The following is a 15,000-nucleotide window of genomic DNA, read 5'->3' as shown; positions in this document are numbered from 1 at the left end:
AACCCTGTTTCCACTCCCCGGAAGGCTGCAGACTCAGTCCGGGGCACATCAAAGACTGTTGCTATGGGAATAGTTATGCTGCTATAAACAGAGGATCCTAACATGTATGTAAGGCCAAGAGGGAGGGAAAGAGATAGGTGGAGGGTAGAAAAATCTACTAAAAGATGTAAGAGAACTCTGTGTGCTCCTAAGAGTGCAGAGACTGAGGAGAGTGGATAAAGGCAGGCAGAATGTGGGCAAGGACTATTCAAACCATGAGACTACCATATATTCTGCTTCTGCTACCAGTACCCCTCACTTCTGATCTGCAACCCCTGCTATTGCAGTCCTACCACCCCAAACTCTGACTTGAAATTATCCCAGTTTTAGTCTAGACATAATTCTGCCTCTTGTTCCTCACTTCTGCCCCTCCCACCGTTGTTATTTTTCAGTCCTGAGCATCTCCTGAGCAGAAACCAACATGGCAAATTAACTGAGCCAAATTGAAATAAGATGGAAAAAGCCCTCGAGTATTTTGATGAGACCCTTAAACTTACTTCCTCTGTGACCCTGCTAGTTCCACACCCACGTAGTGAAAGGCTGGTGTACTGGCTAACAGTGCAGCTGAACCCCTCAGAACTGTTGAAGACAGGGATTCAGCAGAGTTCTGCTGCCGTGATGTTGGGAATGTTGTGCTTGGGAAGAACCACACCCAGTGGGTGCCTGCTGCTCTGGGCCATGCGTCAGCCAGGGATATTTCAAGAAAGACTTCAATACTTGTCCCTCCATAAATTCTCCAAATCCTCTCTCTGCAGTGGAGTCAGATAACAGTCAGAAGAACAATGGCTCCAAGAATCCAGGCTGCCCATCTGCTCTGTGTTTCCAGATTCTTGCCTCCCCAGCGCCAGCTGATGAAATTTTCATAGCTGATGAGGTTTCTCATTTCCACTGGGCCTTGCTGCCTTGGGGCCTTCACAGTTGATCAGTATCTGAGTTTGTGTGGGTATATGCTATAGGAGACAACACTCAGACAGTCCCATGCTCTTTTATAGACCTTTCAACTTAGGATCTTAAAGTGCTTTACAAACATACATTAATTAAGCCTCACAAGAAGTTAAGAGTCTGATTTTCAGATCTTCTGAGCACCCACTGCTCCTGTGAATTCTGTTGGAATTAATGGTGCTCAGCACTTCCCAAAGTTAGATCTTAAGTGACTTCTGCAATGTCAAACAATGAATTAGAGATGGAATCAGTGATATAACTCAGGAGTACCATGCTATAACCAATGGAAAACACTCTTCTCCCAAACCTAAGAACAGCACCCAGCGGTCCTGGCTCCTATTACTTTATCTATTATTTACTTCATCTTGTCTATCCTATCTCTGTGTTTCTGCAAGGTAGGCAGCAGGTTCATCCCTGCCCTGGGAACTGAGGTGTGAGATGTGGGGGCATTATGTTATGTTACATTATATTCATTTATATAACACTGTTAATACCAAAACGTTGCTCTCCTGGAACCAGTTGCTCACTAAATCTACTGGAGTTCAATTAACAAGCACCAAGTAATCTAACACTGGACTCCCAATAATCCCTTTATTTTAAGGGGCCTCTGGCTGATGCAGAAGCCCCCAGCAAATGACCCTAGAAATACATTTGAGATTCTCTTAAATACCAGCTGAATTTATGACCCTCAATGAAGAGCAGGAAAGAATCTCTTCAAAATACTTTCCAAGTAGCAGCACTTTATATAGACCACTGTAACAGTATAAAAGAGACTCCTGATGGGGCAGGTGCCACCCTGTGGAGAGATGAATCCCCTATTTAGTAAAGCATTTACAACCTTGACTGGTGATGGAGTGGACATCAGGAGGCTGAGAAGTACTATCTCCCCATCAGAGGGAGGCAGTGCAGGTTCAGGCCGCTCAGGTTCACAGTTACCCTATGTCAAGCTGATGAGACAGAGTGGCATCTGACTGGCTGGGCCCCGCCAGGAAAACCTGAAATAGCCTCAAGCTTTTCCCGTATGAAACAAAGAATCCCTGTAGAGATGTTTTCCCCTCTACTTCCTTGAGACACCACAGGCAGGCAGAGGGCTGTCAGGAAATGCCCTGTTCTCCCTCCTGCATTGCCAGTCATTCTGGGATAGCCTTGGATGGTTCTGGAGAGGATTTCTGGCTAGTCCTCAGCTGACAAGTTGGGACCTCAGTGGGAGAGAAATTCTCATGGATCAGATGGGTCAAAAACAGGAAGCATGTGAACAAAACCTTAGCCATATAGGAAATGCACTCTGGGGTAGGTATGCAGGCACAAAGGAATGCTGGTTCATTCAGGTACATTCCTTAAAGTGGAACACCCAGACATAATGGAATCCTAGGAACAACAAGAACAACCAAGCACTTGCACTCAGGAACACCCAATTACATCCTGCCAAGGCACAATGGGACAGCCAAGTACACCCCAACAGTATGCTTGGAGAGTGCACTTACAGATCAGTACAACCCACCAATAAAACTGCTGCTACCAGTTTAATTCCACTCATTCTCCCATATGGTAGCAAAGTCTGCCTCCCAGCTTTAACAATCGCATTTGACACTCAGAGAACACCTTACATGTTGAGTTTTGCACCTGGAAACTCCAACAATAATGATTTCAGCAAAAATGAGTTGATTCCCCCTTTCTAATTAGTACTCGTATTCTGTAGGGCTCAAAAACAGTAATCAAGATTGGATCCCAATTGTGCTGAACACAATACAGACATAAAAATAGGTCCAGCTCCTTATCTTAAAGCGCATACAGTTTAATTCATGGCAAGACTCAACAAGTGGGTGCAACCTATGATCAGTGGAAATAGGGAAGGAAGGAGGAGAATAATAATGATAAAAAGCACATGATAAGAAAAGATTGCCTTTAGGACAGCTAGATGAATTCAAGTCACTTAAACATACTTATATGGGTGTATATATTATGAAATATAAACACAAATCAAATAGGTTGTATGTGATCCCTCATCTTCATCCACATGGCAAATTCCAAAATAATATGGCCTCCTTGCAAAATGAACATACCCTAAGTCAGTCACTGACTGTAATGGAGGTGTGACAGCACCTCCTTCTGGCTATCCTGGAAATCAGCTCTGGTCCACCAGTGTGCCTTCATCCAGTGTGTCCTTCTGGGCCATCACTTTCATCCCTAGGATGGTTCGGGACGGTCATCCCAGGGCCTATGTTTTGGGAGGCCCTGCAGTGGCCACTTCAACCATACTGTGGACGGGTCCCAGGGCACAGGTGGGGCATGGGCAAGAGGTTGCCTTGGCCCCACACTTGGGGCACCAGGGGATGGTCCCAGGCCCCGCACTACCCTAGGGACAGCCCTGCTTCTGTTTCCACCTCTAGGACCAGTGTCACTCCCCAGACTGTAGGATCCTCTTCTGGACACAGCCTTCTGGCCATACCCCACTCCAGCCTCTCCCCGCTTCCAAGAGTCCTCAGTCCAACCACTTGTTTCAGTGGCAAATTGCCATCCATGCCCTGGCCACTCCACTCAGTGGCAAGCGAGGGCAAAGGGAAGGGGAAATCCAGGCCTGCCCATTACCCTGGGTCCCAGCCCAGGGATCCTATAGTTGGGAGCTACATACTGCCCTCCTCCAACTCCACTGTCTCCTTCACTGAGTCACAGTCACTTTTCTACAGCCCCAGCACCTTCTCTACCCCTGGTATGAGGGCCTTACTCTGGAAGCTGGCAGCCTAGAGCTTCTTCATACTCTGCTGACTTTGCCCAGCACTGCTCTGTCCATGGTGCTTCCACTTTTTAGGCGGCCAGGTTCCTCCCTCAAACTCCAAGAAGTGACTGACTCTGCTCTGCTCAGCAGCCCCTTCTTATATGGCCCAACCTGACCCTGATTGGTTGCCTCCAATAACCCTTTCCCCAATTGGCTGGCTCTACAAGCCTTTTCCTTATTGGGTTGCTTTAACCATATTCCAGTGACAGGTAGCTACTCCATTACTCTGACAAAATACTTCCAATGGTCTAATAATATTCCGCTTATGTCCATCACTGGCAATTTGATGTTTTTGATGCTCACATAATCACTAGTCATGTAGCAGCATTCCTTGGTACACATGCTTTAGAATTCATTGGTCTTCCATTCTAATAATATGTCCATAACTAGAAACCAAACTACTGCTAATGGAGGTGATTGCGGGATTCAGCTTTGAATATCTTCAATTTTGATCTTGCTCTGCCACTTGATATAAAACAACTGATAAAGAATTGGAAATGGCAGTTCAGTGTTCTTCAGCCTTCCTTGGCACTACATTTCATTTCCATTCAATACTGCAGGTCTCAGTGATCCCATCTGGCCATCTAAATAGCCAGAAAGAAAAGAACATAGGGTATGTCTACACTACCACCCTAGTTCAAACTAGGGTGGTTAATGTAGGCAACCGAAGTTGCAAATGAAGCCCGGGATTTGAATTTCCCGGGCTTCATTTGCATCTTGCCGGGCGCTGCCATTTTTAAATGTCCGCTAGTTTGGACTCCGTGCCCGTGGCTACACGCGGCACGGACTAGGTAATTCGGATTAGGCTTCCTATTCCGAACTACCGTTACTCCTCGTGGAACATTAACCACCCTAGTTTGAACTAGGGTGGTAGTGTAGACATACCCATAGTGACTCTGATCATCTCTTGCCCTATACCTTGGGCCATTATTTATCCTAGTGCAGACAGTAGGAATATAGACCCATGTTAGGTTTGGGTGAGCTATCATTTTAACTTGAGTTAGGATATTAGTAAGCAATAGGCCCAAATCATTGAATCAAACAGAATGAGAGTATGAGAAAGAAGAGTTGTGTTAAAATTGTATAGACCCTTCAAAATACCAGAACTTGTCTACACTACAAGATTTTTTTGGCATAATTGATGTTGCTCAGGGGAATGAATGATCCACACTCTTGAGTGATGTAAGTTATACTGACCTACTTGCTTATGTGGACCATACTATGTTGGCAGAAGAGCTTCTCATGTTGACATAGCTACTGCCTCTTGTAGAGGCAGGAGTTATTAAGCCAACAGACAAGCTCCCTCTTATTGGCTTAGAGTATCTCCACCACAAGCGCTACAGTGGAACAGCTGATTCAGTACAACTACAAGAGCTGTAGTGCAGATGTAGCCTCAGTGTCATCTTATTTAAGGTTTGGACCAAAGTAATAGAAATAAAACACGGTGACTGGGTACAGGATGCAGTAAATAACTGACTATATAAGAAAATCCTTCAAGCTGGCCTTAACTATGGTCTGATAATTGGCAATGACATCATTTGTTAAAGGATATAAAAAAGTAAACTCTTAAAGGGTGCATGGCATTTAACCCCTTGGGTACCTCAGTGCTTTTATAAAGTTCAAGCCCTTCTTAAATAAACATTAGAGGATAAGGTCTTTCTTGACTGTGGCACAGGTGGTTAAAACCAAAATATTGGAGACTGAGAGCCCTATCCATTTTCAGTAATAAAACATCAGCAAAAATAGCAGCAGGAGAAGAATGAAAAGACACAGTGCACCTCAGGGGAGAAGGGAGGATGACAGAAGAGAAGCAATGTTAAGAACACTGAGCCTTAAGGAGGCTCTGAATAATCAGACAGTTATTTTGGTGGGGTAACTCTGTAAGCACAAAACAAACAGTTCCACTTCATGTGAAAAGTGATACGGCTAATACGACTTTATGGCAAATAAAGGCTGGGGTCAAACTATGGAAGGAATGTGTGTTCCCACAGAATATGCAGTTTATACTGGAAATGAAATGTAAAAGAATAGAAATGTAAAACCTGATATGTTATTTAATTAAATTCCGATAAAAGCTCCAAAGAAGAGCCAGAGTAAGTTGTGTTTTCTTTTTCAGCAAATATAAGAAATGGAGCTTTAACAATTAAAAATCCTATTCAAAAGTTGTATTCAGCTGTGATGTGACGTAAATGCTATGCAGGGAGTGAAAAATATATGTTTCATAATTGGAAAAAGAATAACTTTATTAAAACAAAAAATAAATATTTTGGTCGGTTGTATAAGAAAATGAAAAAAGAGAAAAAGTGAAATGTCCTAGATTGGAAACAGGTCCAAATAATGCCTTAGGGATACATCTATTCAAGAAATATTGTATAACAATGTTCAGTTTATTCATGTATCAATGTTACTGAATTTCACTAATTTTGCCAAAAATGATTCTAAAGCTATTAAAAAGACATTGAAGATGCATAAACCTGCCAAGGTGGGGCAGCAACGGAACAAGAGAGGACTTAGTAGAAATAGCATGGAAGATGAACTGTTTGGGACTGGTATGTCACTCTGAACCCAAGATGACATAGAGATCCTGTGGGAACATGACCAAGACTTTTAACAGATGCTAACCGAAACACTGGCTGTATTAAATAAGCAAGGTTTTTTAGCAAGAATTAGCATCTAGATAATTACATTTTTGAAAATCAGTAAAGCAGAGCACTGATTGAGAAAGCACTTTTAAGTGTTTTATATGCATGATGCTGTAAATGATCTTTAAATATATAAGCTAAAATTAATTTACTATCATGAAATGTAAAAAAAAGGAAAAATAATACACATGAATAGCATGTGATACAAACATGCTATATACTGTGAAATCAGTCTTAAATGACAGAGAAAAATTACAAATTTGGTACAAGGGAGGTAATGCTAATTGGTACAGGGTAATAAATTAACAAGGGTCCAATACCATGAAGTTTATCAAATAAGCTTTGGTCAGAGTATTACAAGTGAAATACTTGATAGCACTGCAACCAATATGGTGTGGAAATAATTTGTTTTGCCATCTCACATACTGTTGCAGAGAATAACAAGGTCTGGACAGCCCCAGACTTGTACGGCTGTTTGCATCTAATGGATGGACGCTTTTTTACTCACACTTGCAGATGTAATGTCTTGCAGTGTTGCCCGTATTTAGCTTTACTATGGGAGAACAGTCTCCAAATTGCAGAGTGCGGTTGAAATACTGGGAAGCTGGTGAAGTAAGAATTACCAATACTAGGAATTAAAGAGACAAGGTGGGTGAGGTAATATCTGGAAATATGCTGGGAATGGCAAATATCGTCTATTGACTAGAAAGGACCTCTTCCTATATGGAACCTGCAAATATTATTTTAATTGCCCTAAGTTCAGTTTCACACCAGAACTTCCCATGGCAATAAATAGAAAAACATGTTTTGTACTAGTTTTTCATAATGTAATTGAAATATAGGTAAAATTAAAATTGCAGAAAGGTGCTTTAAAAGCAGAGCAATCTTATAATGTGGGATTATGTCTATGGTGAAGGTTATCATTAGAAGGTTTGGTAATTATCAATATTATTGTGGTGATTAGTGTGTTGATGCTATATTGCAGAATTTAGCAGTTATATTAACAGTTTGCAAAATTGCAGAAGTCTGTTTGAAATGCTTCATATAGTAAAACCCATATTAGTGCATAGGTTTTTAGGGTGGGGAATGCAGGAATATAGGCCCCCATTAGATTTGGATGAACTATGGTTTTAAATTGAGTGGAACATTAGCTTGAAAAATAGGCCCAAAACATGTAGCCAGAAATAATTAAATCAATGAGAAAGAAGAGTTGCTATATTAAGCTTTTAGTGACCCTTCAGCATACCAGTGTTATCTTATTTAAGGTCTGAATGTAAAGTAATAGAAATAAAAAATAAACTAGTAAAGTAAAAATAGTAAAAAAAATTGTAATAGAAATAAAACACCGTTAATTGGGTTATAAGGTGCAGTAAATAATTGGCTATATAAGAAATTTCTTCAACTTGGCCTTAACTAAGTTCCAATAATTGGAAATTACATCACTTGTTTGTTAAAGAGGGTAAAAAAGTAATTTCTTAAAGGGTGCATTGCAAATACCTGCCTGACCAAACTGGAGATGACTAATACGGGTCTGAACATCCTTGGCTTTAGCCTGTTTGTAAGTATATTGATCAAATGTTTATAAATGTTTTATTTTTGTTTGGATGTAATAAATTGCTTTTTATTTAGGCTTATTATTGAGCACTTGTACAAATAGCATTTGGCCTCTGGATTTAGTACAGTTTCCAGATGGTTTCAACAAAAGTACCGGACGCACTTGACATTACATCACAATCTACATTATATCTTATTTAGAAAATACCAGACATTTATCTTTTCTCATTTATATTTTCTCAATTTGTTTCCCGAACATAAAGCTCAAATACTGGATTGTCCAGTTCAAAACCGGACCATTGGCAACCCTAGGATTTAATAAAGGAACTTGTAGATAACTGAGCATGATAGTGATACCCTGCATAAATAGTAACTACAACACAGTGAGTGCAAAACCTTATCAGGTCTGAAGGGCTGCTTTTTACACCGACTCTGTGCTGGTGTGCATCATTCCACCAGGTGTGGGGCAACAGAAAACCAGGCCTTCTGTAACCATGTGATCTTGTTACCATCCCCCATATCCTGCCTCCCCACCACTCTGCTTGTTGGTTACATTCACTTGTTCCATCTTGCCTTTAATGAGGCTGCGATCTTGCAATGAGCTCTGCATAGTTGGACTCCTCCACCTACGCAGAGCCCTGTTGGAGTCAATAGGACTTAGCGGTCTACCCACACAAGTACAGTTGTGGTACTTGTTAATTTTTCAGTGAAGGAACTTTGTGTTACTCTATGTTTGTACAGCCCCAGCACAATAGGGCTCTGATTTCAGATGGGGTTCTGGGTGCTTTTACAATGCAAATAGTAACACTAAAGTAATATGTGGTAACCTGCCACTGAATAAAGAACACAGGGCACAGAATATGGTTTCAGGGTATTAAGCCTCAACTACAGTGTGAAGACCTGCTTTGGGCAGAGACAGGAGAGATTGTGTCTGCCTCAGACAGAGCATTCAGGGGTTCTGAATTTGTTACTTTTTGTGAAAACTTGTTTAGCTTCTCCTGCTAATAAAGTGTTTGCAATGAACTGGTTTCACAGCACACGGGGGTTCTCCCCTGAGTGTGTGGGGAGATGGCTGAGGTATGGGTATGGGGGTGGGACTCACTAGTACGCATACACAAGGTGGCTGCACCTCTAGGTGGAGCAGAGGATTCACTGTGGGTGTGCAAAGATGGGGGAGGCCATCTCCTACATATGTTTGTGTATTGGGGATATGTAGAGCAGGAACAGCCTCATCTGTGGGTACAGGAAGATGGGGTGCTTTCCCTCTGTGTACAGGGAGAGAGGAGGGCTCAGAAAGAGGGGGGATGCTGCTCATCTTTCATGATGATTTTATTCTGCAAAGTGGGCAATCCATACACTCATCCCTGCATAGACCCAGGGGTCCAGAGGTTGCTCTGGTCCTTATCTATCCTGAGCATCTATCAGACAAGGGTATGTGGCTACCTAGGCCTCTGAGGAAACAGAATCTGTGTTAATTTTAATCCATCCCTAGCTCACTCCTCCTGCTTGGAAGAGATGTTTCTTATGAAATCTGCAACACTGCTTTCCCTGTGGAGCCCTCTGCTTGTTTATAGGGACGGGCCCAGGCAGGCCAAGAAGGAATTACCTTTCCTTAGGACACACTTGGCGCGTGGCTGAGTGTGCTTCTTCCCTGCTTTGCAAGAGCTCTTGCGGCCAAGGAGCCAGTCAGTCTGGAATCAGCTTCCTGCCTTCCTCCCCACCTCCACCCCCCGAGGCCTGGGCACCCCTAGAACATTGGCTGGAAATGATGGGCTCCTCCTTATTGCTCGCAGTGTCTGTTCTGAGCCCTTCTATGCAGAAGCTGCAATTGGAGGAAGAGACCATGGCATCTACTACTGTAGCTGACGCTCCTACCAGCCCTCACGGCGGAGATGGGCTACACTTAGGATGTCTGGTTCTCAATCAGAAAGTCCAATTGAAAAGAGGACCTACCAGTGTCTGGTCAGTAGCAAAAGTCCAGTGGTGGCAGGGAGGCACCAGATCACCATCCATGCCAACCCCTTTCTTAGCCAGGGGTAAGTGGAAGGAGATGAGAGAGGAATGGGACACTCAGCACATCACAGCAGTCGGCCATCAGCCCGGCTGCACTTGCCGCAGGCTGCCATCTGGGGAAGTCAATCGGGGGGCTGTCAGGATCCAGGAGACCCTGCAGGAAAGCTTCCACCCCGAGGAGCCCGCAGAGCCACCCCAGTCCTCCCCATCGGGGGCTCGTACCCCATTCCTTCCTCACCTCCTTCCACTTACCCCTCCATAGCCCCCCTTCCTGATGTAAAAAATAAAGGACACGTGTGTTCAAAAATAGAAACTCTCTTTATTTAACAAAACTGGGGGGGAGGGATTAACCTCTGGGGAACTGGGAAAAGGAGGTGGGAGAGGGGAAGAGAGAGCGTGGGAGAGGGGAGGGGGAAAGCTGGGAGGAGGGAGCTGGAAGGGGGAAGCCAGGGGAAGAAGGAGGAGGGGAAGTATAAAACTATGGTACGCCATATCTTCAGTACTGTGTACAGATGTGGTCTCCTCACCCCAAAAGAGATGTTTTGGCCTTGGAAAGGGTTCAGAAAAGAGCAACTAAAATGATTAGGGGTTTGGAACAGGTCCCATATGAAGAGAGGCTAAAGAGACTGGGACTTTTCAGCTTAGAAAAGAGGAGACTGGGGGGATATGATAGAGGTCTATAAAAGCATGAGTGGTGTGGAGAGGGTGCATAAAGAAAAGTTCTACATTAGTTCCATAATAGAAGGACTAGAGGACACCAAATGAAATGAATGGGTAGTAGGCTTCAAACTAATAAAAGAAAGTTCTTCTTCACAATCCAAATAGTTAACCTGTGGAACTCCTTGCCGCAGGAGGCTGTGAAGGCTACAACTAGAACAGAGTTTAAAGAGAAGTTAGATAAAGTGATGGAGGTTGGGTCCATGGAGTGCTATTAGCCAGGGGATAGGAATGGTGTCCCTGGCCTCTGTTTGTAGAAGGCTGGAGATGGATGGCACGAGACAAATGGCTTGGTCATTGTCTTCGGTCCATCCCCTCCAGGGTAGCTGGTGTTGGCCGCTGTCGGCAGACAGGCTACTGGGCTAGATGGACCTTTAGTCTGACCCCGTACGGCTGTTCTTATGTTCTTATGTTCTAAGCTCAGGGCTCAGGGTCGGGGTTCTCACCGGACCACTTTGATTTTCATGCAGACCTGCTCCTGGGGTCGCATGTGGCCTTTGGTGGCCAGGCTGGCAGCTATCCTGCCCTAGACAGCCGCTTTCCTGTGCCTAGTGCGGAGGTTGTGCACGTTGGAGGCCTCTCCCCAAACCTGGATGAGGTCCACGATCTCCGCACTAGACCAGGTGGGCGCCCGCCTCTTGCGGCCCCGGGCAGGCTCCTGGGAGCCGCCAGCCTGGTCCCGGGAAGAGGCGGAGGGCTGGGTGGCAGCGGGTGGCTGGCTCATGCCGTGCCAGGTGCAGGGTCTGCTGGCTGGGTGCTGGCAAGCTTGCATCTGGCACAAGCACCGTAGCCAGACTGTGTCCCTTTAAAGTTTCCCTGGTTTGGCCCAGAGTGGCCACCAGGGCAAGCTGGGAAGGGCTAGCCTCCCACTAGTTCAAATTAAGTGGCTATACAGCCCTTAATTCGAACTACTTAATTCGAACTAGGCGTTAGTCCTCGTAGAATGAGGTTTACCTAGTTCGAATTAAGCACTCTGCTAGTTCGAATTAAGTTCGAACTAGCGGTTTGCATGTGTAGCGCCTATGAAAGTTAATTCGAACTAACGGCTGTTAACTTTGTAGTGTAGTGTAGACACACCCTTATTCACAGAAGGGGAGGAGGGAATCTATGTTTTGTTAGTTCATGAGGTGCTGCAAGACTATCTGTTGTTTTTGAAGTTTTTCCAATTACAGACTAAGTTGGCTCTCCCTCTGAAGCTTTTGTACCTTTGGGAAAGTGGCAGCAAGAGCAATGTCTCCCACACACACTGTGGGTGGACAGAGGGAACTCAAAAAGAAAAAGACAAAGCAAAAACCACAATATGATATTTTTTTAAAAAACTCCTTAATTTTGGGCAAATCTTGTGATTTTTTTTCAGTTGGATGTGTGATTTTTTTTTTCATATTTGGGCTGAGAAATACTGCTTCCCTTCCCTGTCAGCTCCCAGGCTTCCTATGACCCTCTGCCTCACTCCTAGGCTACGTCTACATTGGCCCCTTCTCCACTTCAAAGTAGGAATAAGAGATCCTCCGGAAAAGGGTTTTATTCCGGAGGATCGCGCCAGTCTAGACGCTTTTTTCCGGCTTTTCCCCAAGCCGGAAAAAAAGCGGCGTCCATGTTTATTTAAATCCCGTGGGGGATATTTAAATCCCCCGCGGATTTCCCTATTCTGAAGTTGGAAATTAACATGCCTCTTCCGGAGAAGGGGCCAATGTAGACGTAGCCCTAGAGCCAGAGCCTCTGGGCCCCACACTTCCTCTTTGTTTTTTGCCCACTCTCCTGGCTAGAGTGAATCTAGGGCCTTGCCTCTGCCCCTCTCAGAATGACTTATGACCCAATCCTTTCACTACAGCTCATTCTAGTAGGGGTTGGTGTTACCCAGTATTGAGCAAGCAGGTCCATTGCACTATTGACAGGTATCCTCCCCAGGCATGTAGGAACTGTCATATGGGATCTACCCAGAGGTCCATCTAGGGCACTGTTAATTGTCACCTGGATTCTGCCAGCCATAGAATCCAGAGAACAGACATAAATCCCCAGAAGGAATCCCCCTAGCAGAGGAGACCCCTGTGGCTGATATAAGGGAGAGGAACATGGGTATGGGCAGGCCAGAGGAGGGAAGATTAGATATAACTTGAACAGATCTGCACTTGTCATTCTACACCCCTGCAAAGCTATATGGGGACACTGAAGCAGGGATGTAATTTAATCACCACTGGTCCAAACGACCTCTGAATATAAGAACTGCAAGTTGCCTCCCCATCATTCAGACCCTGGCACCTATGCAAGCATATGGATGAATTTGCTCCAAGTCCAGAATCCTGTCTCTGACAGTGGCCAGTGCCTCATGCTTCTGGGAAAGGTACAAGAATCACCTACTGATCAGTTATGAATAACCTACTTATATGGGCAGCTTCCTCCTAATCTCTCTGAGCTAGAGAGTGGCTTAAGAGCCCAGGAACTGAAGGGTTTGTATCCCTCCTAGAAATATTTTTTAAAACCTTATAATCACTCTGCTTGCTCTCATTATCTATGTAAATGTTTAATCCTTTTCTGAGTCCCACTATACTTCTTGCCTTGAGATCTTGTGGCAGTGAGTTCCAGGGGCGATAGACTTAACAACTTTAAGATTGTAAGGAACCATTGTGATCATGTAGTCTGACTTACAGAACATTGCAGGCCATAGAACCTCACCCACTCTTGTAATAGACACCTAATAGGTTGTTTGTGTTGAGTGTGAAAAAGAATTACTTTTTATTAATATACTGCCTTTAACAGGAATATCCCTTTATTTTTGTATGGCATAAGAGGGTAACTAGAAATCTAGCAGTGATGTGAAGTGATGTGAAGACCCATGAGCTATTGATTCCAGTGCTGAGTTTGAAGTCCATGAAGACATCGCCTAAAATCAGAGAGAATCTGGCACTAGTGCCAGATTCAAATCACATCCACAAAGGTTTTGGGATACAGAGAATCATAGGACTGGAAGGAACCTTGAGAGGTCATTAAATACAGACCCCTGCACTCATGGCAGGACCAAGCACCATCTAGACCATCCCTGACAGGTGTTTATTTAACCTGTTCTTAAAAATCTCCAATGATGGAGATTCCACAACCTCCCTAGACAATTTATTCCAGAACTTAACTATCCTGACAGTTAAAAAAAGTTTTTCTTAATGTCCAACCTAAACTTCCCATGCTGCATTTAAGCCCATTGCTTCTTGTCTTATCACCAGAGGTTAAGGAGAATAATTTTTCTGCCCCTCTTTAGGTATTGAGAGCTGTTATCATGTCCCCTCTCAGTCTTCTCTTTTCCAGACTAAACAAATTCAGTTGTTTCAATCTTCCCTCATAGGTCAAGTTTTCTAGACCTCCATGGACAATCATGTTTGTTGTTCTTCTCTGGACTTTCTCCAATTTGTCCACATCTTTCCTGAAATGTGGCTCCCAGAACCGGGCACAATACTCCAACTGAGGCCTAGTCATCACAGAGTAAAAAGGATTACTTCTCAAGTCTTGCTCACAACACTCCTGATAATACATCCCAGAATGATGTTTACTTTTTTTGTAACAGTGTCACACTGTTGACTCATATTTAGTTTGTGGTTGACTATGACCCTAAATGCTTTTCTGCAGTATTCCTTCCTAGACAGTTGCTTCCTATTCTGTATGTGTGAAATGGATTGTTCCTTCCTAAGTGGAGCACTTTGCATTTGCTGTTATTGAACTTCATCCTATTTACCTCAGACCACGTATCATTATATCATTATTTGGTCTGGAAGTTTTAAGCTAGCAGGTAATGCAGCGCTGAATCAGCAGGTGTCCCAGCCCAGTTCCTCTTATGCCAGTGCACATATTACAAACTATTGCTAATGACATTAGTTGCCCTTTGCTTGTCCTCCATGGAAGCCTCTGCAGAGAGGCCAAGGAAGAACTAAAAGTGCCTTGGAGACTGAATTTATTCCATCAGAGGCCAGCTTTCAGAGCAGCTGAGGAAATGTGGGCCATATGAAGGAGTTTGTACTACCCCCGAAGCCTTTTCCATTCTTCTTCTTCCCAGGATCTGCTCCAGGTCTGAACCACACTTGTCGAGTGTGTGCATAGTTGTATTTCAACACAGGCACTCTCCACAGGGTGACAGATCATTGCAATGGTGAAAATTACACAGGAAGAGCCAGAAGCTCTTTCACCTTTGCCCTTAACCCTCTCTCTGCCACCCCCATCTCCTCAGTGCACACACACACACATATCTCTGCTGCCCATGGAAGCTATTTCTAAGCAATCCCGGGCATCTGGGGAATGAGACTCTGAACAAATATCGGAGCGTGCGTGTGCACG

Source organism: Pelodiscus sinensis, chromosome 3 (genome assembly GCF_049634645.1).
Source record: "Pelodiscus sinensis isolate JC-2024 chromosome 3, ASM4963464v1, whole genome shotgun sequence".
Lineage (NCBI taxonomy): Eukaryota > Metazoa > Chordata > Testudines > Trionychidae > Pelodiscus > Pelodiscus sinensis.
Note: the sequence above shows the minus strand (reverse complement) of the source record.